This window comes from Emys orbicularis, chromosome 17 (assembly GCF_028017835.1).
Source record: "Emys orbicularis isolate rEmyOrb1 chromosome 17, rEmyOrb1.hap1, whole genome shotgun sequence".
In the NCBI taxonomy this organism is placed as follows: domain Eukaryota; kingdom Metazoa; phylum Chordata; order Testudines; family Emydidae; genus Emys; species Emys orbicularis.
In genome coordinates this window covers 2,305,937-2,333,183 of record NC_088699.1, presented here as the reverse complement: position 1 = coordinate 2,333,183, position 27,247 = coordinate 2,305,937, and the positions used below count along the sequence as shown (strand labels likewise).

At 42.4% G+C, this 27,247-nt stretch overlaps 1 protein-coding gene across 3 annotated transcripts in view; it reads left to right on the top strand.

Moving 5' to 3' along the window:
- Positions 1–543: 543 nt before the first annotated feature.
- FAM222B (family with sequence similarity 222 member B) overlaps positions 544–27,247 on the top strand; it is a 50,281-nt gene continuing 23,577 nt past the window's right edge. Inside the window, exon 1 of one of the 3 annotated variants that reach the window (XM_065418265.1) lies at positions 544–594. The gene's annotated coding sequence lies outside the window, so the exon portion shown is untranslated. Of the gene's footprint in view, positions 595–4,790; positions 4,853–16,415; positions 16,515–27,247 lie in introns of those variants that run through there. The other 2 variants (XM_065418263.1, XM_065418264.1) reach the window with 2 other exon arrangements.

The following is a 27,247-nucleotide window of genomic DNA, read 5'->3' as shown; positions in this document are numbered from 1 at the left end:
TCTTGAGACATCTAGCTACATTTCACATTCTGTGGTGTTTACAAGCAGCCCTGAGGGAGGAGGCACTTAAGGAGCTGCCCAGGCAATTAAAATAAGGATATCCTTCAGGTCCCCCGGGAGCGCCCAGCTCCTGTTTGAACCCAAACCTCTCATGAAATCCAGTGCCAGTTTATCCCTCTCCAAAGAAAAGGGGATGCTTTAGTGGCACTGACGAAACCCACTGAGCCATTCAAGACTGTGCCATGGAGAAGATAAGAGCATCTCTAAGCGACAGTGAGCTGCCTTCAGATAGTGAGGTAATAGCCTGACTTTCTCTGCCTCCATGCAGGGGATATTTTGGTTCCTTGAATGTTTCTAACTGGCTTTTATATTCCACTGACAATAAAATGAGGTCCCAGCTCAAGCAGTCGTTTCTCTTCCCCTTTCTGTCAGTCAGAGGACACAGCTGCTACCTGGGATCTGTTTTATTCCGACTAAAATCAGGACACTTTCATGTATCTTCTTTCTTCCCAGCTGACCTTAGATCACATTTCCATAGCAGTGGATTGTTCGCAGGTGCTTCTGAAGGTGACACCTTGCAGGGAAGAAAGACAGGTAAGCGAGCTTTGAGGATTCAAAAGATTTTCATTTGGTGTCAGATACAATGAGGAAACCATTCCTTTGTGGAGTGTTGACAGACAAAGGTCAGTCTCAAGCTGCCACAAAGCATATTTCAGTGATTTTCCAGGCTGAAGATCAGAGCCCAGTGCCTGGAGCTGGTCTCTAGGAGTGAGAGGTGATGGAGAATCAATGCAAAATGTATTTCCTTGAAATGGAAATAGTGTGTGTGAAAATGCTTAGTCGCCTAACTACCCGACTGACTCAGTGAGAGACTGTGCTTAGGGCCTGCTCAGTCTTAAATGTGAGGCAATAGCTCATTAATAAGGCTTGGCAATTAGATTAATTAGACATCAGCCAATCAGTTCTCATATGAAAGGTACTGTTAGCATTTGTCTAAAGGCCCAGACTACGGAAAGTGCTGTCTTTCTGGAGCACAGATATATTTTAATTCTTCCTGATTTTGGGAAGGCAACATGGGCATGGAGGGGGCTAGTCAGGGCTCTTCATATTATACTAAGCTAACAAATGCCATTGTACTAGTTAGGAGACAACAGGATGAAATGATAATGGGGTTAGGCAGCCATGCGATCAGGTGTCCGTAGGGGTTGGGAACCTGGAGGTCAGGTGACAATGCAGTTAGATGACAGGGATAGTAACTCGTGGAGTGAGATGCTACTGGGCTAAGGAGTAATGCCTGGCATCTAGATGCTGTGCTGATAGTCTTCAGAAAAAGCTTAGGAGTCTTGTTTGTCTCTTGGAAAACACTTACATGTCACAGACTGAGGTTTGATTTCAGTTATTGGTAAGGTTCTGAATGGGTGGTAACTTTCTAACTGACCTTGTTTGTCTAAGAATGTCCTTATTTTACAGTAAGAGATTGCACCTAATGTTTATGGTGGTGGTAGCAGCTGTACTGAGAGCCCTGTGTCACTCTGGGCTCTACAAATGCTATGCGTTCTCACTTAAATAGTGTGAAAATACCATTGGGCTGAGGGCAGAGATGACAGTGTTGCTAGCTGCATTCCCATGGCTCAACCTACGGTTGCAAAGATGCAACTAAAATTGGACAGGATCTTACATCATTACCAGTCAATGGCTGGCATGTCTGCGGTCTCTTCCTGGTGCCAGCAGCCTGAGAGGAATCTGTATCATGGTACAAAGGGGATCAGTAAATCATCACTCATGAAATAAAACCAAAAATGATGGAGTGGCAGGTTTGAGCTCTACGCTGGCTGGCAAGTGCATGCGCCATTCCTCCCTCTTCTACAAGGACAAGAATGTGGACACTTTCTTGGACTGAAGCCCAAACTTCATCATGTCTGAGCAGAACCTTCTAGGGAGGATGCACCTGTTTAACCGATCGTGCAACTGACTTCAAGGCCTGTAGAGTGGACAAATGCCCCATATATCAATGCTGGTAACTAACCCCCATGGGGCATCTGCTTTGCAGCCAATGATAGGGACCGAAATGAGAAAGCAAGGCGTAATTATTTATGATATGCGAGTAACTGCCATATCAGCTATACAGAGCAGAGTCCTGGCTTTCCCTGGTATGGAAACACAAGTGACCCCCTGTAACGTGCACTTACAATTACTTGTGCTGCAAGTGCAGCACATGCAACAAGCCCTTAATAGGAAGTCACGCCTCATCTCACTGCTAGGTAGGAAGAGCATTCACTTGCCTGGGTGGCAAGAGGCAGGTGAAACAGCTGGAGAGAGCAGTAGACCAGCCACCTTGGAAGGAAGCAAAGAACCGCAGTTCCCCCTGGGTGTAAGGAATGAATTCTGAGGGCTGGTTGGGAGGGAGGTGTGCTGTCAAGGAGAGTCCCAACAAAGTGTGGACAAGATTGCTAACGTTTAATGCTGACTGAATTCCCTGGCTCCTAGTAACAGTTGTGGCAACAGTCTACATCCTTCTGGCTGCCAGTGCATTCTCAGGCTAGGCTGCCATTACTTTCTCTAAAAGATGCCCTCCCTTTCCTCTTCCTTCCCAAGGTGTGAACTGTCAGGCTTTCCGGCTGGGCTGCACCTGCTCCATTCTTTGATGGCAGGTGGTGTAGCAATTTGTTAGCTGTTTAAAGTGATGAATGCTGCTCCCAAGCCCTCAATTTAGCTGAGACTAAATATGCCGCTTAATTTATCTGTCACCTTGTTTTTCTACACAGGGGTAGAAAACCCTTCAGCCTCATTCCTCATGTAAGAGTGGTTCTATCACCTTAGTATTGTCTGAAAGGTTTATCCCACTGCCTATATAGGCCTAGTAGCATATTAGGAAACGGGTTTTAAATAAGCTTTTAAACTCTCTCAATGTCACTTGGGCCTGTGACCAAAATGTCAACGCCAAGGGCCAAAAAAGCTGTTTTGTAAACTATATGCAACAGGTTCCACCTCCCTTTCCTGTTACCGTAGGTTTGTATTCTCTCCATTTTACATTTGGGGAAACAGACACAAACAGGTTTAATTAGCCTGTCGCTAGTAGAGGGGAGATGATCCCGTTTATGGGAGTGCCCACTGCACAGTCCAGACCGAATATAGCACAGTTCTGTCCTGAGCTGCTAGCTCTGAAAGGATGGAGGTAAGTGGCTAGCACAGCTCGATTGGACTGGAGGAGCAACGTCCATGCTGTCTGTTGAAGGATGTATGGTCCCTTCATGCACTGCACAGCAGAGTTGCTTTCACTTTTGTTCCCCCTTCTGCTAATTACTGTTCTGCAGCAGTGCCCAGCAGGTCTGGGTACCAAGCCTTGGCTCTGGATTATGACTTGTACTTCTATTACAGTAGCACCTTTTGGTCCCCGTGCTGAGTATGGCCTATGTGTACATAGTGGTGTATGTGCACAGATGACAAGACTTATAATCTAAGATAAAGGGGGAGAGGTTTTTGCCTTAGGAGCTGTGTAGGGTCTGACCTCTGGGCAGTTCCTAAGCATTTTGAAAAGTATTTGAAATACCAAAAAGAAATAAAAAACCTGTTGCTTTATCAGCCCTAGAGAAGAGAAGCTGTTTATTTACAGCATAAACAACTGAATCTCAACAAGCAGCTCCTTGCTGCTCACCTTGTCTCCCCTTACACTGGGACAGGATGAGGTGGTGTGCCAACTAGTGTCATCTTCAGGGCCTTGGTGCAACCCCTGTCATTCAGCATCCGCTCCCACCAGCACAGAGCTTCCCTCTATAGCAGGCTGGTTGTGTATCTCTCTGAGGCCATATCTACACTACCAGCTTCTGCAGCCATAGGTTGATCAGGGTGTAATCCCTGACCACTGTAGTCATACTTGCAGAAGTCCCTAGTGTAGATGCAGGTACGCTACCAAAGCTGCACTTTTACTGTATAGCCTGTTTTGGGGGTGGGGCTAGCTTTCCTATACCGCTACAAAGCACAGCTTTGCTGTTAAAGCTGTGGCCCTCCCAGGAGCCCTGTACCCTATACTGCTATTCCGCCACAGACGAAGGGCTTTGGGGGTAGACCAGCTTTAGTGCATTATGGGGAAGGGAGGCCTTGGCTCCAGGGAACGGTAGGGCTAAAATCATTAGGGCAGCTTCGTTCCCATGCAAGCAGGGCTGCTGGGACAATTTGTATTGTGTGTGTGTGGGGGGGGGGGGGGTTTGCTGAGAGCCGTTGAACCAAACCGTAACCCCTGTATATAATGGCAACTACTTCAAGCCAGGGGCTGCGGGCAATGTTTTACCAGGGCATGGAGTCAGCGCCCCGCCCCGAGGAGCTCAGCCCGAGCTGGGGGTGGGGCTGCGCTGGGCGCTGCTGAGACCAGCCCCCGTGTGTGTGTGGGGGGGGGGGGAGGTTGGTGCTGCCAGGGCCCTCGCGCCCGCCTCGGCGACGTGACAACGGCCATAGGCGGAGCACGGCGAGGGCAGGCAGCGGTATGGCCACCCCGGCGGGGGCGGGGGAGTCTGGCCCCAGCACCCGCAGTCTGCGGACGCGGCGAGTCGGGCTTAGGGCTGGGGCTCAGGTAGCTGCTGCTCGGCGCCCGCACGTTTCCGTCAGGCACGTCTGGGGACACCACACCGACAAAAGCTAAAGGACCCCTCCCACCCTGGCTATGAAGTGCGCCTGCGCGGGCCCCGAGGGGAGGGGAACGCGCCTGCGCCAGGACGCAACCGGCATCGCGCTTGGCGGTGAGAGCGCATGCGCAAGAGGCTGCTGGTGGTGGCGGCCTGGCGCAGCCACCACAGCGAGAGCGGGGCCGGGGAGCAGCGAGCGGCGGCGCCATGAGGCCCGGGCAGGGACACCGAGAGTAAGTGCGGGCCGGGCGCGCGCCTGTTTGGGTCGGGGGGCGTCGGCCGGTCTTTATTGGCCGGGGCTGGGGCCGCCCCCCCCCCCCCGCGGGGAGGGGGCTCCGCGCGCTGGGCTCTCGGGGTCCGTGGGACGCGCAGCGCGGCCCCGCTGCCCCAGGGGGGCACAGACCGGCGAGCACGGGCCTGTAACGCCCCCGGGGCTGTTTCGTGCTGCGGGAGGAAGGAGTCGGAAACTCCCACCTCTGCCCTTGGTGACAGCAACGCTCTCGCCTGGCGGGTCCCCGGCCCGTCCGCGGGAGCAGAGACCCCGCGAGCGGCGGGCGGGCTCGGCAAGGCCTGGCGGGGCTCGGGTCTGACAAAAGCGGACGTGGGGAGGCAGAGAGCCGGCGAGGAGTCCGTTCGACGTGACAAAGGAATCGGGGCTGCAGTCCCTAGGCCTGGCTTTCTGTGCTGCTTTGCGATGCCCCCTCTTAGTCCCGTAGCGGGCTCTTCTCTTGCTCGAAACTCATCCCGTCCAAACTGATTTCTGCCGTGGGTAGGGCGGCAGTGTGGATTGTTACCTGGAACTGACTAGAATCTTAACAGTTTCCTCCTGTTCACACTGGCAAACCATAACTCTGTTTGAAACCAGTTAGGCTGGAATAGAGTTTACACACGATTCCCTAACCGGGGTAAAATGCCACGGTGGCAGGAACTATAACGAAAAACAGGGAATTGTTCCATGTCATTTAGCGAGAGTTGATAAAATGTGACTTGTCCAAAGTGGCATATTATCTCATCGGCTTGTGGGTTAAGACCTGGCATCAGTGACCAGAAATATAACAATTCTTTGACTGACAAAAAGACTGTCCTTTCCCCTCAGATATGAACCTAGCCATGGTGATCTTGCCTTTGTCACCTTAGGTAGACCTCTGCAACATGCTCTTTCTGGAACTGACCATAAAGACCACCTAGAAGCTTCAGCTTGTTCAGAATCCAGTGTTCCACTTCTAGGCAGGACAAACTGGCTCCATTGTCTATGATAGCTGCTAAGTCAATTCTAGGTTTAATTCAATGTCCTGTCCATTATCTAGAATCCTAATTGAAGTGTGATCTATGTCAGTGACCACAGCTGTGATTACCAGGGATGTTTTGTTTATTAGGCACCAATGTGGATTTGTCAGAGCCAGGGCATTCTCAATCTAGAATCTTCAGCTGTGGAATTTGCTGCTTATAGAGGCTTGGGTAAAAGTTTTGCTTCCTTCACAGCACAATGCAAACACCTCTTTATTCTGGTTTTCCTCTAATTATGTGGGTGAGTTTCCCCAGTATAATTTTGTGGATTGTACTGTTAGAGGATGGAAAGGAGAATCTTGGTCCTACCCACCCCTTTGTAAGAAACTGTATTTCCCAATTATGTGATTGATGTTTTAGAAGTGTGTGTGTAATAATTTTGGAACAAGGGAACAGGCTCAGCTGATCCTTTTTAAAAGAAACAAAGTCAGGAAAATCCAAGACGATATTTTCAGAAAGAAAATGGCTTCTTGACCAGGTCCAGGACACATGTACCCTTTTCAGGGACTGAACACAATAGGTTAGCTCTGGTTCTTTCCTAGCAGAGACTACTGTATCTGCCTTTGGGGAACTAGTCCCAGATTCTTGCAGGAAGAGAGAGGTCAGTTCTTTTTTTAGAAAGGCAAAGAAAGGGGAGGACCTTCATGAGCCTTTTTATGAGGTGTGTGCACACACATTTGAGTCCTTGCAGAGAGAGAGGGTGGTTTTGAACCACTTTTACTAACTATAAAATGTCCTTATGCCGAGGAATGTGGTGTTAGATTTGCTCTAATGTATCAGCACTGTAATAAAAAATTACTCTTGTTGGGTTTGGAACAGGAAGGGGAATCATTAGTTAGTTACTGTACAACAGTGCTAATGCACGTTTATTCCTGATAAAGCATGTAAGTGGTTTGTTATCTTTACTGATGTTGTAATGCAGAAATATGAGTCACAAAGGCTCATATTAATCAAGATTTTGTAAATTCTTTCCTTTTGGCAAATTTTGAAGCTTCCTGGCAGGAAAAGTATGTACAATAAATACCAAACCATAATGAAAATCATTCGCATTGCAGAGGTTTACTTGTCTGTTTCCGGCCCACTCAGCAAGTTAACTATTTCACTGCCTTTGGGTATGCAATACATGATTTTCCAGAGCAGGACCTGAATGGTTTATAGGTGTATGTGGTATGCTTTCCTGTTGGCTCTGCTTTAAATTACTGTGTATGCCTTTTAAAATAAATTGTGGATATAGGCTGTGCATAGCCCTGCTACACCGGGGTTTAATAACAATAGTTTATTGTTCATGTTTATTAAGATGACATAAATTATTTCCTTTCATTAGCCACAAGCCTCATGGAAAACCGTTAGGTTTCTAAATAAATATTTTTCTGCTGAAGTACTTTTTCCTCTGATTATAAAAACACAGGTTCTCTTAATAGTTTATTGCTCTGTTGGATTCCTCTGTGATGTCATTTCCACAAGAGCCAATGTGATGTCACTGTAATAGGGTAAATCTTATTAGGCATACTGGGCTTGATAGTTTCCAGGTATGCAATAGGAAAAAATAATGTCTTCTAGTTCTAGAATTGCTGAGTAAAATCCCATGGTCTGTGTTCTGCAGGAGGTCAGAGTAGATCATCATAGTGGGCCCTTCTTTCCTTTAAATCTATGAATAGGTATGTTTCTGATCAGACATTTTATTTTTCTGTAAGAACTTGCGCTGTCAGTCCAAGACTCGTAACTTTAGGTGAGCAATAAATATTCTGCTCTTATGAAAATTCAGTGTGTGGTAAATCTGGGGAAGTATAACATATATAATATGAAATGTATTTTATAAGTAGAATAAATTTAATTGTAGTATCAGAGGGTCTGTTGAGAGAGAGAAGAACAAATGAATGTTGGAGGGTAGGGAGGAAGCCAGACTTCCTTTAGTGGGGCAGTTGGAGAATTAACTGTCCTGAAGTAACATTCATATTTTTGAGGAGAGGAAGATCCAGGCCAAAACAGGACAGATTGGGAAATAAGGGAGATGAGACTTTCAGCAAGAGATGGACCTATGGGTTTTTTTTTTTTTTTTTTTTTTCTTTTCTTACAATGACCTACCTCTTTGGGTTCCCTGTAAATGGATCTACATCACAGTTCTCATAATAGAAATTAAATAGATCTAGTCAGAGACCGAGAGGCTAAAGAGCTGGCATCTCTCAGGGAAAGACTGACCGAGTCAGAGAAAGCAAGAGCTGGGGGAGCATTAGATTAATTGACTTCAAATTTATGAGCCTACTTGAAAGAATGGTATGAAAAATTGAAAATATATGAAGAAACTGCACTGAATTATACTGAAGTCCTTCCACAGAGTCAGAAGAGAAAAGGATGTGTATCACTGAAACAAGAAATGAGCAAAAATAGACAAATCTAAAGAACAACATAGGAGAGATTATTGCTGGAAGATGCTGGCATCTCAGTTTTTACTCTTCATATAAATTGCTGTATACATGGATTTTGAAGTGTAAAAAATTCTATTTTATCCTGAGATAAGACTACGCACACTGCCTGAAGATACTTACAGGAATCTGTACCGCTTTAATGTTGACATTAAATAATGACCTTGCTTTTAATGCTCTATCCATCATGTTGTGAATTTTCTCAGTGGAGTAAACAACATACCTCTGGCAAAATAAATAGCATTTTGCATAAGGGCATGGTGTGGGTTCCCCCTTCTCTCCATATTCCAAACAGATCCACAGTGCTTCATCTGTAGAACAGTTTGCCAAAAGTGTCTCTGCTAATAACATTTGAAAAAAGAGGTTGGTAAATGCCCACTTAGGAATGTTTTTCTCTAGCTGTATATGTTTTCTATAATTGTAAGGCAAGCAAGTTTTATTTATGTTTAAAGTTCTCATCTAGTAGATACCTATTTACCTACATTTGCATTGGCGACTGTTGCTGAGGGAGAGGTTCAAGAGGTGAAATTAGGTTCTTTCAAACCATGAAGTATCTGCATTTTCCAGAAATGCAGCCTGCTGTGAAATGTGCACATGCCTTAGCATGTCTACTCTTCCGTATTCACATTCATGACTGCATGAGGGATTTAAGGTCTGCAATATGTTCCTCTTTACTGAGTACTGTGTTTTTCTGTCACTCTGCTTTTTCTGTTCTCATCAACCTCTCCTCCACTCTTGACTTCTGGTCATTTTTGGACAGCGCATGAGGGTGCAAGAGCAAATGACTCCTGCACCCCAACACCCACCAACTAATCCACACAACCAAGACGTTCTGCATTCTCCATAAATTGCTTTGTCTGTCTTGGTGGATGGACCAACTCTTAATAGTGAGAGAAATAACTAATTTAACAGGTTGGTAGATTCATAGATTCCAAGGCCAGACAGACCATTGTGATCATTTAGTCTGACCTCCTGGATAATACAGTCCATACTTTTTCCCAAAGTAAAAATGTAAGGATGCAAAATGGACTTTTGGGGACCTTCTTGTGTTTCCTGCCTGACTCAGTTACTCCAAGGACCACCCAGTCCATATGCAGGGCTTTATGGAACTTCCAAAAATGCCACTGAGAACATATCCCAAAATCTTGTCTGCCAAGGGATTAGTGATCAAATGGCTGGGATTACTAGATAAATGCTTAAAGTGCATATTTTTTCCACAGACGATGGTAGTATCTGGTGTAACTGAATACTTATATAGGGCCACATTGTGATATATTTATCACACTGAGTAGTACCTGAGTGTATAAATAGGCCAGTTGACTTTCGTGGGATTACTCATGATGTAATATGAATAAGGGTTTCACAGTCTCCCCTACAGTGCCTTTCATCTTCAGAGCACTGCACAAGTATTTTAAACTTTTTTCACACTGTAAATTGATGGGGTTAATACTTGCAAATTGTACTGGGGCCGGGGGGTGGCATAATATTCCCGTTTCCCAGTGGTATTTTTAACTTTCCCAGTAATAAGTTTCTAAGCCTAGCAATCTGGATGTGGGAGTATACAGTATATATATTTTTAATTGCATGTTGTTGTTTGAGAGGAGTTTGGATAACATTCTTCATAAGAAAGATAACCTCTCCCAAAAGAGTCTTATTGCTATTCCAAATACTGACTTATGCTAGTGAGAATAGTTCTGACAGTTATGCTTGCCTGGCACCACATGAATTTGGGTATGACAGATTGATTGATTGACTTCTTCAGCTCAGTCTATGTGAAGGCTAAATCTTCATACTACTTTCTTTTTCAAAAGCTTTGTTATATTTAGTGTTAGTAACAATGCTTTTTGAAACATGCATCTTTTAAAAACTACTGAGGTGCAGGGGATCGAATACTTACTGCCACCATTTCTCTACTACTGGTAGGATACTTATATCTGTTCATTATTTCAGAGCCTCCTGTTCGTTTTGTATTTCAGATAACCTTGTTACAAACATGCTTCTGTTCTTGTGCACAGGGATTATGAATTGCTTGTGCTCATAATATTCAGAATCTTATCACATATCTGAAAATTAGCCTCTCCAGAACATGTGAAAAAATACAGATATCCTGGTTTGTGGAATAACTCCTGAAGGGCACAATTTAATTAGTTAAGGTCTGCTTTTGACATCGAATAAGTCTTGATTGGATAGCTTTATCTATGTTTGGGGGGGAGTGGGCAGGAGAGATTTTCAATACAATATTCTAAATTGGCATGGGCTACTGTGGTTGACCCAAATTAAGATAGAATAGCTTCTGTAAAATTTGAAGAACTGTGCTGTGCTTTTTGAATATAGAACAATGAAATTTAAGTGCATCCATATACATTATATAAATAACTAAACTAATCAAAACACCTACATAGATTAGTAGATGGATCTACTCTAGGACAATTTATTAGAAATTGTATTTACTATAAATGTAACACTATAAATTCTAATCTTAGACATAATTCTAGGTAGAATTTTATTAAGCATGTTCCTATTCTTATTAATAAAATTGTATGTGTTAGATTGTCTTCAGTGAGTGAAACAAATCTTCAGCGTCATTAAGTCTGCAGTGTAAGTAAAAATTGAAACTCTTATTTTGTCACAATGGCTAAAGTAGTAGTGTTACAAAGAAAAAGGTTAACCATTAAAGTTTTTTATTTTTTTTAAACCAGTAAGTCAAAAAATGATATGCAAAGTGATACGTTGCTGACGTATTTAGTACAGGCAGCCCAATTAAGATGCTGTATATTGTTTCCAGTAGGATTCTGATTGTTTCTAATTTTGGAACTATGTGAGAGAAAGTGGAAGTAGGTGAGGTGATGTGCTTTGCTATTCATAGTGAGTCCAGTATCAATCTTCCCCCCCCCCCCCCCCCGCGAATCTTGCTTCTCATGTAACCTGTAATGTATTGTACTGAGAAGAGGTAAAGTACTTTGGTGTTCTCCTTTTTCTTTGTTTCACTGCTAAAATAATAACCAAGTTCAGCTCCCCACAAATAATCTCGTGTGTGGTGGGCATGGGGTTCCTGGCAGAGCAAAATGACTAACCTCCAGAGGAACAACGAATGAAAAGCTCATTGTATTCATGTATTTTTACCTGTTTTCATCAGAGAGCATATTTGTTTTTTCAGTATTCAGTAATGGATTTTTTCCATTCTCTGCTACCATTGTATAACAACATGACTTGCTGTATCATGCCATCCATATTCTTGCTTGCACACTCAAAACTTCGAGCATGCATTTGAGATGACTTGTATATTGCAGTCTTATCCTTTATGGATATTGTGTTGTCTACATCCATCCCTGAATGCACAGCATACAGCACTTTCCAAAAGACTATTTATAATCCAGCATTATCTTTATTTTAATACCAAGATTCAACTTAAGCCATAGTCGTATTAAATAAAAATTACTGTGGAAAGGAAAGAGCATCATATGAGTTTAAAAGTGAGACAGTATTACTAATCTCTGAGGTAAATTTCCACCGCTTGTATTCTATGGCAAATATGCAGTGGAACAACATCTGGAAAGGACAGTCCTTTGTAATTACCCAATCACTTTTCCATTCAGCCAGGTCAGTGGTTTTAAAACATTCATTTGTTCTGTCATTGTTTCTCTTGGTACCATCTCTTAAATTGCACCGATCTTAAGGTACCTTCTTTTCTCTGTTTTATGTCTATAATAATCAGAAGATACATTGAATGCAATCTCCCCTAACTGATGAAAAATTAGGTGTAGAACCATCTGAGAGTCTAATGTTGCCTTTATGTTGGTTATAATTGTCTTCCTTCTTTATGGCTGTATTTGCTCCCTCCCCCCAATTCTGTGAGATAATAGGATTGCATGGAAACTAAGTCCTCCAGTGCTTTTTGAGAACAGTGCCATTTTAAATACAAGTAGAAGGCATTGGCTTCAGTGCTGAGAGGATATTTGGTTGTTCGTTTAAGTCTGCCAAATTGCTCACAATTCAGAGGTTTACTCTTATTTAGTTAGTTTTTATCTTCAACTACTGGAAATTCTTCCAGGATGCTGGCTTTCATTTTTTTTCATCTGTACATAGTTGATAATGTATTCTTACTAGAGCTCTTAATTCATATCTCCTTTATTATTAAATTCCCCACAGCTGTGAGCACTTGTGAACTAATATCTATGAAAACCAACCACATGAAAAGGCCAAAGCAGGCTAACAAAAGTATCTCTAACCAATTTTCCATGTTCTTTCTGTTCATACCACTTTTTTTCCCCTCCTGTAAAGGCTTCAAATGTTTGGATTTAGAAATTACTTGTTTTGGAACAGGTCACTTTGAAAGCATGTTTTTTAGAGGAATTGTAGATACTTACTCCCATTTAACATGGTCCAATTTGGCAAGGTATCTTTCCATCAGTAGGTTTTTTTCCTCCCTTGATGTTCCAGAATTGTCTGACATCCCAGGATTAATGAAGATTAAGGCTTAGAGTGCCTGCATCTTGGTAGTTTATTTGTAACATTTGTAAAATGGCTGTGCACCATGTTTAAGAAAAATTGCCTTTCATATGTAGGGTTTATATTCTGCTTGAATGTGTTCTGCTCTATTTACTTGTCATTCTGCGCTAGCATGTGAACTATTTGATTTATGAATAACTTACTGCTGTTGAAACAAAATTAAAGTTGCTGTTGCAGTTATTTAAAAGGCAATTAAATTTGATTTTATTCTGTTGTAGTATCTCCTATGAAAATGCATAAAACTTGGTGTATGGGTGAAAATTGTACTAAAAGTTTAGTGTTTTCGTTTTTTCCCATAAGCTATGTCTTACACCACTGGGACTTTCCAAATAAATGCTCAATTAAAATCTCATACAATTGAGTTTGATGCTGGAAGTGCAGTGACTGTGTAAGGAAATATGGTAGCCATTATGTGATCTTATACACATCCTTAAAATTGACAACCTGTTCTGGGAGATGTAATAGGCTAGGACAAAGGAGTTTCTCCCTCAGTCTTTCAAAAAGTGCTATGAATCTAACTTCTCAGGGAAGGTCACACAGATCCTCCTAGAACCCTGGACAGTTTATGCAGGAAAACCTTGATCTGTTAGAACTATGGCACAATGATAGAGAAATCAGCTTGTGCCCAATGGTCTGATAAGGGCATGAACAGAGTGTAATGTTTATTGTACCAAAAAATTCTCTCTGTATGAAGCACTCTGATCTCTTAATTTTGTTAGTACTGAATAGAGTAGAGTGGGTAGAGATGTTTTGGTTACCAGTTAAAATACTACTCTCCGCTTTGCTTTTTCTTACTGGGAGGAAACTATCATGTCCTTCCCAATTTTGTAGACCATTTAAAGAATATATAGCTTCCTGATTTGTTACTGGTATATTACTGTCATATAGAGGACTTGAGAATATTTTATTTTTGGGAAACATTAATTTCCTTAACTTTTTCAAAAAAGTTAAGTAATGGTGCAAGATATGTTTTTATTTAATCTAGATGAGTTTGCACATGTAAACTTTCAGAGTTAAGTCTATCAAGAACACCTGGAGCTGGAAAAAATGAGTTGTAGCTTTTGAAGGCCCAGCTAAAACTCTATTTTTATGAACATGGTACAGAAAATAAGGTAGTAAATATACCTAAAGGTAATGCATCATATATTTGCTACAGATTCCAACTGTTGGTTACAGTAGTGTTTTGAGAAATGTTGAATTAATTTTATACATGTTAAGTTTTTCAACAAATATCACATTTACTTCAAAGAAAATTTAGAATAAATTTGTCCTCCAGCCACCTGCAAATATATCAAAACCAAAATTAAGCAGGAGTAACTTCCCATTATAACAGTCACTTACAGTTTAGTGATTAATGCACAGGTATGGAAGTTTGTCTATCAGAGTTCAGTTCTCATTGTGTCACTGACTGTATAGCATTGGGCATGTGAGTTTGGACCTGGTGTAGGTCTCTGCACCTTCTCCACAAGTCCAGTGGTAGAGAGGGGAACATACCCTGATTTCCAGATTCTGAACCCCATATTTTGACGTTGTGGGACCTGAAGTACTCAGCCCCTCGTGGCTGTGCAATTCATCTATTTGTGCTTCTGGTCCTCCAGCTGTACAATATGATCATATCTCACAGGGGTGTTGAAGATTATTTCATTAATGTTGGAAGGTGCTATAGAATTGCAGAGCATTATTGGAGTCCTCAGGTTTTGCGAGAAGATTAGAGCTGATAAAAGTATTTATGGAAGCCTCTTAATGCATCAGCTGTGTTACTATGAAATGCTTTAAGGAAAACTCAATAATTAAACTTTCTAAATGTTTACTAAATGACAATGTCAAAGAATGTAAAGCATTTATTTAGGAATGCATTACTGATTCAGTATCTGTTTAGTGAAAGAGGTAGTTGTCTCAATGGGGGACTGCAATTTTAATACTTCCCAGCAGGAGGCCTAATTTGACAAGTCAAATTAGGACTGAAAGAGTAGGCTGAACGATTAGAAAGCATTGGCAATCAAAAAAGGTAACCATTACAAAATCATCTTCAACAGTTAAAATGTTAATTATATAGTATACTTTAATTTCCAGTGGACTCGAATAACAAACTAATTTTGTTTTCCTTTGCATCTATTGATCAAGATGGAAGCTTGTGCCTTGATCACTATATTTTACTATAAATAAGACACATAATTTGGAAAATTTTGTGTGCTGCCTTAAAAGTACTGATCATATTACCCTGTAGTCCATCTTTCAGGCCAAGTCTCCTATTCATGTTAATGAAGTTGAACCTTCAGTCCCTTCCTATGTAATGCACAAGATTGGAAACATTTGTTGGATGCTTATTTATATAATTGTGTGTTTTTTGCAAATGTGAAATAACATGAACTAAAATGAAAACCACTCTATAAAAAGAAATAGAATGAAAAATTCACTCCACAGGGGGGGCCTACGGCCAGATCCTTACTCCAACTGTTGTGACCTAATGAATTGCACCTCTGCTCAGGATTGGCCTGGATGCCCTTCTGTCATTAAGGGGGAGTCAGCCAGGCCTAACTTAAGCTGTGCTTCGACCTAGTGCTCTAGATCCCAGTGGGTCCAGCTTTCATATCAGTTCTGGCTAGTATTGTGTGCCCCTTACTAAATTGGAAGGGGGAGTCTGCACCCTTCCTCCCAGACCTTCTGAATGTTGCCAAAAAGGAGGGTCTCTGCTACTTTACCCCTCTTTTGTGTGTATGGGGATGAGTGGGAGGGAAGGAAGGGTTTCCACTACTTTTGCCTGCTTTAAGAGAATGGAACAGGTCTGTAATCTCCCTCAGTTTGTGTTTTTAAGCCCCCTTTCCCTCTGAGTAATTCCACAGTGAAGAGCTCTCTAATTGTATTGTTGAGAGGGTCAGCGCAGTCTCCCAGGTTCTGCCCAGCAGCAATGAAACGGACCAGAGGCGCTAGGTGCACTGTGCTGTGTGGCAAAGCTCAGAGGAGTGGCAGCCCCGAAGGAGCTGTCTGGCCCCAGACTCAAGAAGACAATACCAAATCAGTGCCAAAGTGGCTCGCGTCCTCAGAGTTATCTTTACAAGCATCAAGCCTTCCCTTTTTAAACAATGAACTCTTAAATTCTTCCAGAACTGCTGTTAAACTCTTCCAATGCATGAGGGCACGTAGACCCCCTTGCACAAAAGCCTGGGGGCGACAGCGTGCAGGAGTCTCACTGCCCACGCCTGGTGCCAGAGTCCGTGCTGGGAGCCCAGCAGCGTTGGGGCAGGAATCGCTTAGGGCCTGGGAGCGTCACCCTGAAAGGATGGAAATTCATCTCCGCCGTCCCGGGGGCCGGCTGCGGGCTCGCCGCTTGCCCGGCCTGCTGGAGGGACGCGGCTGGGGCTGGCGCAGGCGGTGCGGCGCAAAGGCCCGCGGCAGGTGCAGCCCGGCCGAGCGGGGCGCCGCTCCGGGAGCGCTAACAAAGGGCCCCGCCTGCCGCCCGGCGCGGCTCGGCTCGGCCCGGCCGGCGGCTGCCATTGGCGGGAGGCCGCCATCCGTCAGGGCCGGGGCGGGGCCGGTTTCCGGCGCTGCGGGAGCCGAGCTGCTGGGAGCTGAGTTTGCAAAGAGGATGCAAAGCGCCGAGCCCGGTGCAGCAGCCGCGGCTCCCGCGGCCCCGACTATGGGGGCTGCCTGCACCGCCTCTCCGAGCTGCGCCCCGGTAAGGCTCCGGCGCTGGGCCCAGGCAGGGAGCAGCCCGGTTCTGCTCCGCACGCCTGGGGTGCAGGGGAGCAGGGTGGGGGCGGCGGCCTGCAAGGGCCCCTTTCCGGCGGCGGGTTCCTGTCCGGCTCGAGATGCGGCCCCGGGGATGGGGGTAAAACCGAGCCCGCCCGAGAGGGGGGTGGGCTCCACGCAGACCCTGGGGCAGGGCTCCAGCGGCGGGGTCGCCACGCAGAGCTTAGTCTGCCTTGGAGGAGTCCCTCCCTGGCCACTGCGTTTATGGACTTCCTCTCCTTTTTCTCCTGCAGAAACCCGGTGATCCCTGATTTTCCTTGTATCTTCCTCCTCCTTTCAGGCAAATAGACTATTCCTTAGCATCTGTGAAATGCCTCCTCCCACCGAATTTAATTTGACCCTATTAATTTTGATTGGAAGGATTACAATTAAACCCATCCCTTTTTAAACTTTCCCTGTTCTGTCTGTAGACAGGACTCTTGGCTTTGATTTTCTGGTTTGCATTCTGTACTGTCCATCTAGTTTTGCCTGAACCTGGCTCTAGCAAGTCAAGCAGATTTGAGATACTTCACTTCTGGTTTGGGCCTAAGCGACCTTACCGGATCATAACTTTGGAGCTATCCTGTAAGACAAGGAAGAGCATTTGAATCCAGCAGAAATCAGGGTAGTGCTGATTTTGACAATTTAAAATAATTCCTAAATGGATTTCAAATGTAAAGCTTTAAAATTAATGCTTTGTAACCAGCTGGTGCATGTGCTAATTAGGTGGCTATGCTGATTGTAAACTTTCTGTAATTAGGCATTTCCAACTAAACATGTGGAACAAGTATATCTTTTATGTTGATTAGCCAAGAGCTGGCATGACTAATATCAGGTGCAAAATGCTAAGAGTTGAATATCAGTTTTTTTCAGGCACTTTGGAGATATTAATTAAAGTGATACGGAGTTCATTCTAGTAAGTGAAGCAAAGCTTCCAGAGATCATTGTCACCAGAAGGCAGTCAGTAATATGGTGCTGTATTAGAGACTAGTAGGTTCTTATCGCAGCATTGGCATGGCTTAAGTTCAGCAGCCACAAAAACTGTAAACTTAAAGCAGAAAGGTCTGTTCTTAATTAACTGAGATCTTCCACTTAAGAAAGTAAGCTACATTTGCTAGCTCCTTCAGATACGTTTGATGAATTTTTTTTTCTTACCACCCATGATACCAGGTTAGTAACTGTTGCATCATCATGTTTATTTCATTCCCTAATAGGAAGTTAGTTTTTGTGTATTAAAGTGCAATGTTTGGGAAGCCTGTTAACTCTAAAACACAAATGAACATTGCAGCAGCTATTGCAACACTGGGTTTTTAAAAGCTTTTTTTAATTATTTTTAAATATGAGATTTAGTTGAGTAGGTGAAGTGGCAGTGTCGGCTGGAGACACTTACAAGGCATTGAATTGCGTAGGAACCGTTGAGTCATCAAGTACCTTTGACTTCCTAATAAAGGTAAAGTCACAAATTTTGATGGGGCTCACATTTTTCATCTGTGAGAGTATTCAGCCAGCCTACCTTTATGAAAATGTATTACATGACATTAATTTATTTTCTGTTTAATTTTTTATCTTAAAAATGTAATAGTAGTAATATGCTGTATGTCAGTGATTTCCCAAAAACTGTACTCAGAAGATGAAACATTCATCTATATAATCATAGGAGGTCTACACTAATCTCTATCATTTAACTTAGATGCAAAATAGGAAACCATCAAATGTTTACTTATGAGGAAACAATTATGTGAAATCATGACTTACCATAATCTCTATAGCTAAGTGGTTGAAACACATTGCACTACTGAGACTGAAGTAGCTGGTTTAATTTTCTCCTATGGCATTTTCGTTCTGTCCTGGTTATTTATGAGCAGCAGTGCTTAATGGGAGGAAAAGTGACTTTTGTTCTCTTCCCTAAGAGAGAACCTATATCAAAGCCTTCAGAAATATAAATTGATTCCTTTCAGAAGTTGAAGGAAAGGAATAAGATTGTTATTGAGTTTCTTAACGATTGGAGTAGCAGTGCCAAAACCTTGCATGATTAAATGTTGGGGGTTTTTTAAGGTTGGGGATGGGCTCTTGGTGCTCAAGGTGAGAGAATAGTGGACAAAGCAGAACTGTGAATACATTCACATGGAGATTTGCATTACGATAGTTTTTTAGCTGTTTCAAGCTTGTCAGACACTTGCTGAAATTAAAACCTGTGTGTGTTTAGAGAGGGGGTTATTCCATGAGATTTACTGTAGGAGGCTTAACGTTTGAGAAAGCTGTTTACAATGTGTCTGAAATAGAGGGTAGAGGACACAGTGGAGACTATTATCTGTTTACTGCTCAGATAAGGAGGTGGAATAGATTGCTGTCCTGTTTCTGAACTCTCTTAATGAATGGTTGCTAGGCGCATTGCATCTCAATCAGTTTAATCCTCAAGATGTCATTTACAGGTCTGCTCTTTGTGAGTGCCAGAACTATGCACTTTCAAACTGTACCGGCCAGAATTTGCTGGCAAAGCAGCCTGGAATTGCTTGTTCAAGAATTGTGTGTGTGTGTGTGTGTATATATATATAGATAGATAGATAGATAGATGTTGCTGAGTGATCCAGTTTTAAAGCGCCTGGTGTCACAGGGCCATCATTTCACGGACACGTGCTAGATTAGGTCTCCAGTGATAAATAAGAGACAACAATGTCATTAGTATCTTTCCTAGATCAGTTTAGTATACAGTTTACTTGTTTGACCATAGATTAAGATGAAGTAAAAGAATTCCTTATTTTAAAATTTTGACTGCTTTCTGGCTTGTTGAAGTGTTTATATTTTGGCTGAATTAGCTAGGGCAGTTTTTTAGGGTTAACGTTTGAAAACTGTTAAACTGAGGAAAAAGTATTATCTAACATGTCTGAGAAAATAGGACAGTGCAAAATACTGGCATAAATAATAAATTCCCAATTTAAGAATCTTCCTGTGAAATTGGGGGTGAAAGTCCATTGAAGCAGGATTCAGGAAAGTAATTATATATGTTTTGTGTATTATGTAAATGTCTTATGCTGGCAGTATAGAGCAAAGAAAAGCAGTTTCCCAACATGGTTAAACTTTAACAGGCCTGTTAAAAAATAAAATACTAAGGCACTCTTTTTAAATAGGTTTTCCATGAAAGATATTCATCTTATTGCAAATAAGAATGTGTCTGCGTGAGCTATCTTCCTTTTGCATGGAAGATTTCCTTTAAATTCTGCATGATAGGAGTTTGATCTACTGTAAGTGAAAATTGAAGAGTGAGCAGTAGTGGAAAATGCTTTGGATTTGTTGACTGATAAATGCATTTTAGTAACATTTATAGACACTGCACATTGAAATGAGATCTGAGTCTGTTGCATAATTATATTACAAACTGCACATGAAAAGTTAAGGTAGGAACTTAGTAGGCCTTATGAGCTAAACATATTTTAGGCATAAATGAAAGCAATATAAAAGCTGCTGCAGAAGTTAATGTGAGCCTCTTGAAACTGAAATTTTGAAAATGATTTGAAATAGTCTTGACTAAAGTGAGATCAGTATATTTAAAAAAAAAAAAAAAAATCACGAGGTGTGCTTCTCCAAATGGAGCATCTGCAGTCTCCTGTATCACCAGCAAAACCAAGCCGGCACTTGGAGTTTCACTGTAGGAAGGAATAAGTCTTCTAAACAGAATGGTGTGAGATCATAGAGTACTTTTTATGTGAGTGAAGATATTATGTGCTGTGGATCGAGGGCCTGTCTGTAAAGTACAGCACAGGAGTGTTAAGATCAGATTGTAAAAAAACAGAAGATTTGCCTAACCTGGCCTTCAGATGGCTGAAATAGGCAAGGAACACCTGGCATTTAGAGAATTGCAGTACTGGTGCAATACTTTGGGAATAGGGTTTCTTCTTCATGACCTGACTCTCACATCTCCACTGTGAGATTGTCTCCTGATCCGTGGAGACAGACCCCATTTCAAAGCAGCTAGCTGTTGGAGGAATGTGTGCCTGTCACTGTGCTCCAGCATCCTAGAAACAAAAGTGCAGAAGTCCCCACATCCAACTATACCCCCATTCCTGCCTTGAGAAAATGGACACCGAGCCTCATCTTCTCCCTCCATTTCGATTTATGTCAGTATTGTGTAGACAAATACTTCACATCCCCACTACAAAGTTTGATCAATGTGTATATTCAAAGTCGTTACCTGGGAATATGTGGGATTAAAATCTTGGTTCTCAATTGTATTGAGGACACCTGCTCCTTCTTGCACCTCTGTTGAAAGATCCTTTCCTTCCAACTATAGCAATTGCCAGGAGAGATTCATAACTGTAAGTTTTGGTGACAGGTTGTCCTTGTACAAATTTTGTAAGGATTGAGTTCTAAAATCCTATTCCAAAATCTTGACTCTGGTGGCCTCCAAATTTCCTTTAAAGCAAACACTTTGCTGAGCCTCTTGATCTTCCATGTTAGGCTTGATGGTGCCCCTTGAATATGAAGAAGGCTATTGGTTATTTCCTTGGCAGTAGAAAGTTTGTTTTGTTTTGTTTTTTTAATCCTCAGTTTTATTATGGTGTATAATTAGAGAAAAGAGCCAGTACTTTTCAGTCCAGATGCACTCTAAACAGATCCATTTTTGTATACAGATGGTCTGTGCTTACTGAAGATCCTGTATGAGGAGAACTTAAAGCTCGTTCTACGGGAGGAGTGGATAGCAGCTTCTTTACCATCTATTTGTTGAGTGCCATTTGTTGAGATACCTACAGTTGAGTCCCACCTTTCCAAAGCATCACTCTGTCAGTATTTATCACAAATCCCATTGAATGCTTCATTCTAGGAGAAAATGTTCACGTCTCTTTTCAACTAACAGTACTCGGCCCTTTTCCTAAGGATTGTCACCGCTAACTAGTATCTCTCAGAGGGATCTGTGGGAGCAATATCACAAAGGAATAATAGGTTACTTATTGAAGTACTACTTGTGTTTTGAACTTGTTCCCTCTGCAGATCCCCACTGACTCTTCCCCCCCTATTAGAGATTTAAAAGGTGTGCCCTTGGCTCCAGAATGCTGGAGCAACATGTTTCCCTATCTGTCTGTATCCATCTTTTTGTCTCTTGTCTTTTACTTAGATAGGAGCATTCTGGGGTAGGCACTGTCCCTATTGTTCTGTGTTTGTACAGCACCTAGCACAATGGGGCCCTGGTCCATGACTGGGGCTTCCAGGGGCTATGGTAATATAAGTAATGCACTCCTTCGGTGTTTGCTTTGAAATGGGTTCTGTTGGCAGGTCATGCACTGTCAGAGGGGATCAATGGAGACAACACATTTAAAAAATGTTACTTTACCTCTTCAGTTTCCCTTCACTCCTCTGAAAATAGCTTATCCCACATTGTATCTGAGCTACCTTGATTTGTTTAGTGAGTCTGTATCGCTAGGATTCAGTTCCATCACATTTTTTTCTCACTGTGTTGTCTGAAGTATGAGGAAGTTTTTTCAGAACTGCTCTGATTTCTAGTTTTACAATTTTACAATTTCTTGATCTGCTCTGGGAGTCAGCACCTGAGCACCTTTTGTCTTACTCCCAGGAAATACTGCATCTTGTTCCTTCCTCTTTATCAACAAATGTAATTTATGCTGTCTTTTATCTATGCCGTAAGACATGGAAAAAGAGCAGGACTCTTCAGTAGTGGAAAACAGACTTACATGCTTAATGGAAATATTTTAGCCTTTAAATTCAAGTCAACATAAGGAATATAAAGTTCTGTGTTGGACGTATAGTGAGTCAGTTCTGGTGATAAAGCTTTCGATTTCAGACTTTAACTTGCCTACTGAAGGTTGGCTAAGCACATCAGTAGTTAATACTGTCATAAAATTTGCTTTAATGTCAAGCCTTTTCTCTTAAATGAAAGCTTTTAGCATATATCAACTGTAGAAAGCAACATTAGATTTAAGAAAATAGCATTCAATAGTCTCTAAGCACTTTATTTTTGTCTACTTTGTAAGCAGTCAATAGGACAAACTGAATTATACAAATATGGTAATTCACTATGCATTTGAATATGGCTCAGTAGTGCAGGCAGAGGTGAGAGATTGTTGCCATTCAAGTGGTTTATGTAAAATTTTGGGTTCCATTTCTAATGCCCCAAAAAACAATTCTAAATTTAGTTGTGTAAGGGCACATCTGTTAATTTCCTGCTGAGTTGCATCATAGGTGAAAGAGCTCCAGGAAAACCATAAAGCACATATTTCTGCCAGGCTGGGTAAAAATTCTGATTAGTGTCATCCTTTTCAAAATCAGCACTGCGTTTGACAGCATTCTTGAATTTTGTTGTGTGCATTACTTTTCCAGAATATTGCTTTAATCAGTCTCTCTCTCTTTGCATTAAAGAGGCAGATTCAGCTAGTCAAAGCAAGTTGATAATTGCTTTTCATTAAAGGTACCAGTGCCAAAGAGTTGAGCATGTCTTCCAAGAAAAAACATTAATTATAACTTCTGTAGAGCTTTTATCAATCACATAGTTATAAGCCATATGAATGCAGTTAAATGAAAGTGGAAGATTTTACCTTTCCGCCACCTTGAGAGAGTGTTTTTCAGGCAGGTCAGTTTCTTCATGGTCAAATTTGCCTGGAGGTTAATATTAGGAGATACAGTAACTCCTCACTTAACTACAACGTTATGTTCCTGAAAAATGCAACTTTAAGCGAAACGATGTTAAGCGAATCCAATTTCCTCATAAGAATTAATGTAAATTGGGGGGGGGGGGGGTTAGGTTCCAGGGAAATTTTTTTCACCAGACAAAAAACTATATATTATATAGATATACACACAGTATACGTTTTAAACAATTTAATACTGTTCACAGCTATGATGATTGTGAAGCTTGGTTGAGGTGGTGAAGAGGGAGGGATATTTCCCAGGGAATGCCTTGCTGCTAAATGATGAACTAGCACTCTGCTGAGCCCTCAACACCTTGTTGTAGCCTCTCGCACAAGGCAGCACGAATACGAGGGAGGGGAGACAGCATAGCCGACAGAGACACACCTTGTGTGTGGGGGAGAGAGAGAGAGAGAGAGATGCACTCTGCCCCTTTAAGTAAGCTGACCCACTCTTAAGTGCATTGTCTTTTTAAGTGGATCAGGAAGTTGAGACAGCAGCTGCTGCCCCAAGCTCTCTCTGGCTCTCTCCGTCTGTGTCCCCTCCTGGCTCTATATGGAGAAGGGGTAAGCGGGGTGCAGGAAGCAGGGGGGAGGGGGACACCCTGACATTAGCGCCCCCTCCCTCTGCACAGCAAGCAGGAGTCTCTGGGAGCAGCTCCAAGGCAGAGGGCAGGAGCAGCACATGGCAGTGGGGGGAAGGACAGCTGAACTGCTGATTCATAGCCTGCTGAGCGGCTGCAGCAAAGGGAACTTAGGGGAGCGGGGAGCTGATGGGGGGGCTGCCGGTCCACCCTGGTTACAAGCCCCCACCAGTTAGCTGCAACGGGCTGCTCTTCCTGCAAGCAGTGGACAAAGCAGGCAGCTGCCCAACGACGTTAGAAGGGAGCATTGCACAACTTTAAACAAGCATGTTCCCTAATTGATCAGCAATGAAACAGCCTTAACCGGGACGACTTTAAATGAGGAGTTACTGTAGTGGTTCGGGGGCGGGTCCATAAGTGGTGCTCTTTCTCAATCAATACTGGACCAGTGCCCTTGCATAGTCCTAAGACTAAGAGATTGTGTGTTTCTGGAGACATCTCTCTTTGTAGGAGATGTAAAATAGTGGTCTTAACTTCTTTGGTTTGTTACATCCCAGATTACTGGGAGTTCTGCGAATTAATGCACTGAAGTCCTGTCATATCTATGCTACAGCTGCAATTATGATGTTGGGGCATTTGTCAAATGTGACACTATTTGGCTTTGGTCCCACACACCCTGCCCACCTTTTCCAGGTTATAGCATAGTTGCAACATGGTTTGATTCTGTCTACACATAATTTGTCGTCAGAACTTGAAAAAACTACTGATCAAAGGTAAGTAGGAAATTTTATCTGGTAAGTGGGAAAGCTTCAGAAGAATTTAAGCTTTCTCTCTGCAACCACAGATTTCTTTCTAATGAGAAACTGCATCAGGTCATACTCTGAAGTTCTGCCTTCTTGAGTCTGCAGACAGAAATTTCTGGCTCTGCTAATACTTTAGGCTTCCAAAAGTCTCTTGCATTTTCTGGGCAGTTTCTCTGTTGCTATTCTGAACTGTGGGTAACAGCAAAACTGGCAAGAAGAAGCAGGTCTGTTCTGCTCCTGGGGAAAGTTTCAAATACAGAGACCCTTGCTCAGGGTAGCTAGGAGGTGGTAGGTGTGTGGGTGAGTGTGTGTGTATGCCCTTTTTTCCCATTCAGAAGCTTTAAAGGGTGGCCTTCCTGTTTCTCAGAAATTTACTAAATGGAGGCTGATATGAAAAATAGGTCTGGGCTAATACCATGGTAGGACACTCATTACCTTCACCCTTCCCAATAGCTGAAGGCAGGAGGCTGCTCCTAAATCTTCCTGGTGTTGGTCCACCCCTCTTGTATCAACCTCTGAGTAGCAGGTGTCTAGCAAAGTTTACTACTACTGAGAATACTTGTATAGCAACTTCCATTTGAGGGTCTCAAAGCACGTTCCAAATACTAAGCCTCACCACCTGCCCTGTGAAGTAAGAAAGTATAGATTCATAGATTCCAAGGCCAGGAGAGACCACTGTGATTATCTAGTCTGACTTCCTGTATAATGCAGGCCAAAGAACTTCCCAAATAATTCCTAGAACATCCCCATTTTATAGATGGAGAAACAGCTGTAGAGAGGGTGTCTCGTCCAACGTCACACAGGATGTCTGCTGCAGAGCAAGGAATAAAACCTAGATCTGCAGTCTTGTATCTTAATCACAAATCTACTGTTCCTCCCACCCAAGAAACTACTGCATTATAATTGGGTTACACAGTTGTATGGCAGCTGGGACCTTAAATTCAATACTAACATAATTTAATACTGAAGCAACTATCAGCTTTATTGAACATGTCCACATGTCACAGGCATCTACCCAGCACTGACTATAAAGTCCTCTCCCAGCATGCATCAGGCCTGCTGTACTATAAAGGTGCCGAAGCACTTTTCTTACTAAGGCTGGACTTGGCTTTTCATTTTGTTTCGTATGGAGACTAGTGTCTCCTCCCCAAATTTACAGTACATAATCTCGGATAAAGATTGGATTTTCTGTTTATTTTCAACTAGATCTGTTTGGTTTAAGTTAAAATTAATTTAAAAACTAGGAGTGTTTTCCTTCTGCAGTGTCTGGCTACTAAATGGCTGAGTTATTCTTCACACTTTACATATAGTTAAAACTTGTTGCTTGTTGGTTTGAATGTACATTTTGAAGAAATTTGGTTGTAATTAAGCACAGGAAAATATTAATTAACTGTCTTCTTATAGTCACAATTTTCCTTACTCGGGATGGCTACCATTTCCCAAAACCTATGGTGAGTAAACTGAAGCTACCCAAAGTAGGCCAAGCTAGTGTCACCCTGAGTAAATTTTATTTTGTTAATGAGTTTTTAAAAGAAAAAACTGGAACAAACAGAGATTGTCGTATGCAGCCACCAGGACCGCCCCACTCCCAATATGATTAAAGATCAGGGTTTGAATCCTTGACCTTCAATTCACCACATTAGTCCTCTGTTCCTTCAACTACAGGAGTAACACATCTTGTGTGTGGAGCAGCCATTAGAGAGAAATATCACACAGTGTTTACTAATGGCTTACACAACTATTTGCTTGACACCAATAGAATGCTGGGAATTGGAACTCCTGGTTCTGTTCCCAGCTTTAGAGGGGAGAGTGGTTAGTAGTTAGAGCAGGGGAGACTGGGACCTAGGAGTTTTGACTCTGGAAGTGGAGTGAAGAAATATTACATGCAACACAGCTATGTCCCTTACAATAAAATACAAATCCTTAATTACAGCTTCATGCTTTTCCCATAAACACAGCAGTTAACCTCTGCACATATGTTTGTTAATGTTGCTGGGGTGGTAATTGAGTTTTGCATTATACTGTAAGGGAGATTAATGTGTAGTATGTTTCCTTATCACTTGCAGGCAGGAATAAGTTCCTTGTGACGATGCAGAATCTTTCACTGTCTGTGAAAATATGCTCTGTAGGAATTATGCGGTTAAGAGGTTTCCCATAACTTGATATTTTCTTTCTTTTTAAGGTTTGCATTGGGCAGATGTTACACTTTAACCAATCTTAATCCATTTGTTATGGAATTATTTAGCTTCCAATAGCTTCCACGACTTGGTAGGTAGGTGCTGTGCAAATATCTATGAAATAGTGGCATGATCCCTGCCCTGAAGAAGATGGATGCCTTTTGTTGTTTCAAAGATCTGGTCAGGAATCTGGAGGGCATTTTCCTAGGATATTATATTAGTCATTGAAGAGCCCTTGTGACATCTTTTAAGAGTAGGGAATTTAGCCTAGTGTTCTGGCCAAATTCTGATTTTGATAACTGCACTCTGTCTACCTACATTACAGCACTACCTTGGATACAGTTTCCTTCAAAACTTCTGTGTAGTGTTGGTCACTATGAAACAGTTGTCACAATCCACTGCAGGATGTCTACACTTTGTTGGTGGGTAACGTGTCACCGTTCCTGAGTCAATGGCACCTCTGACCCCCTTTGTAGCTTCC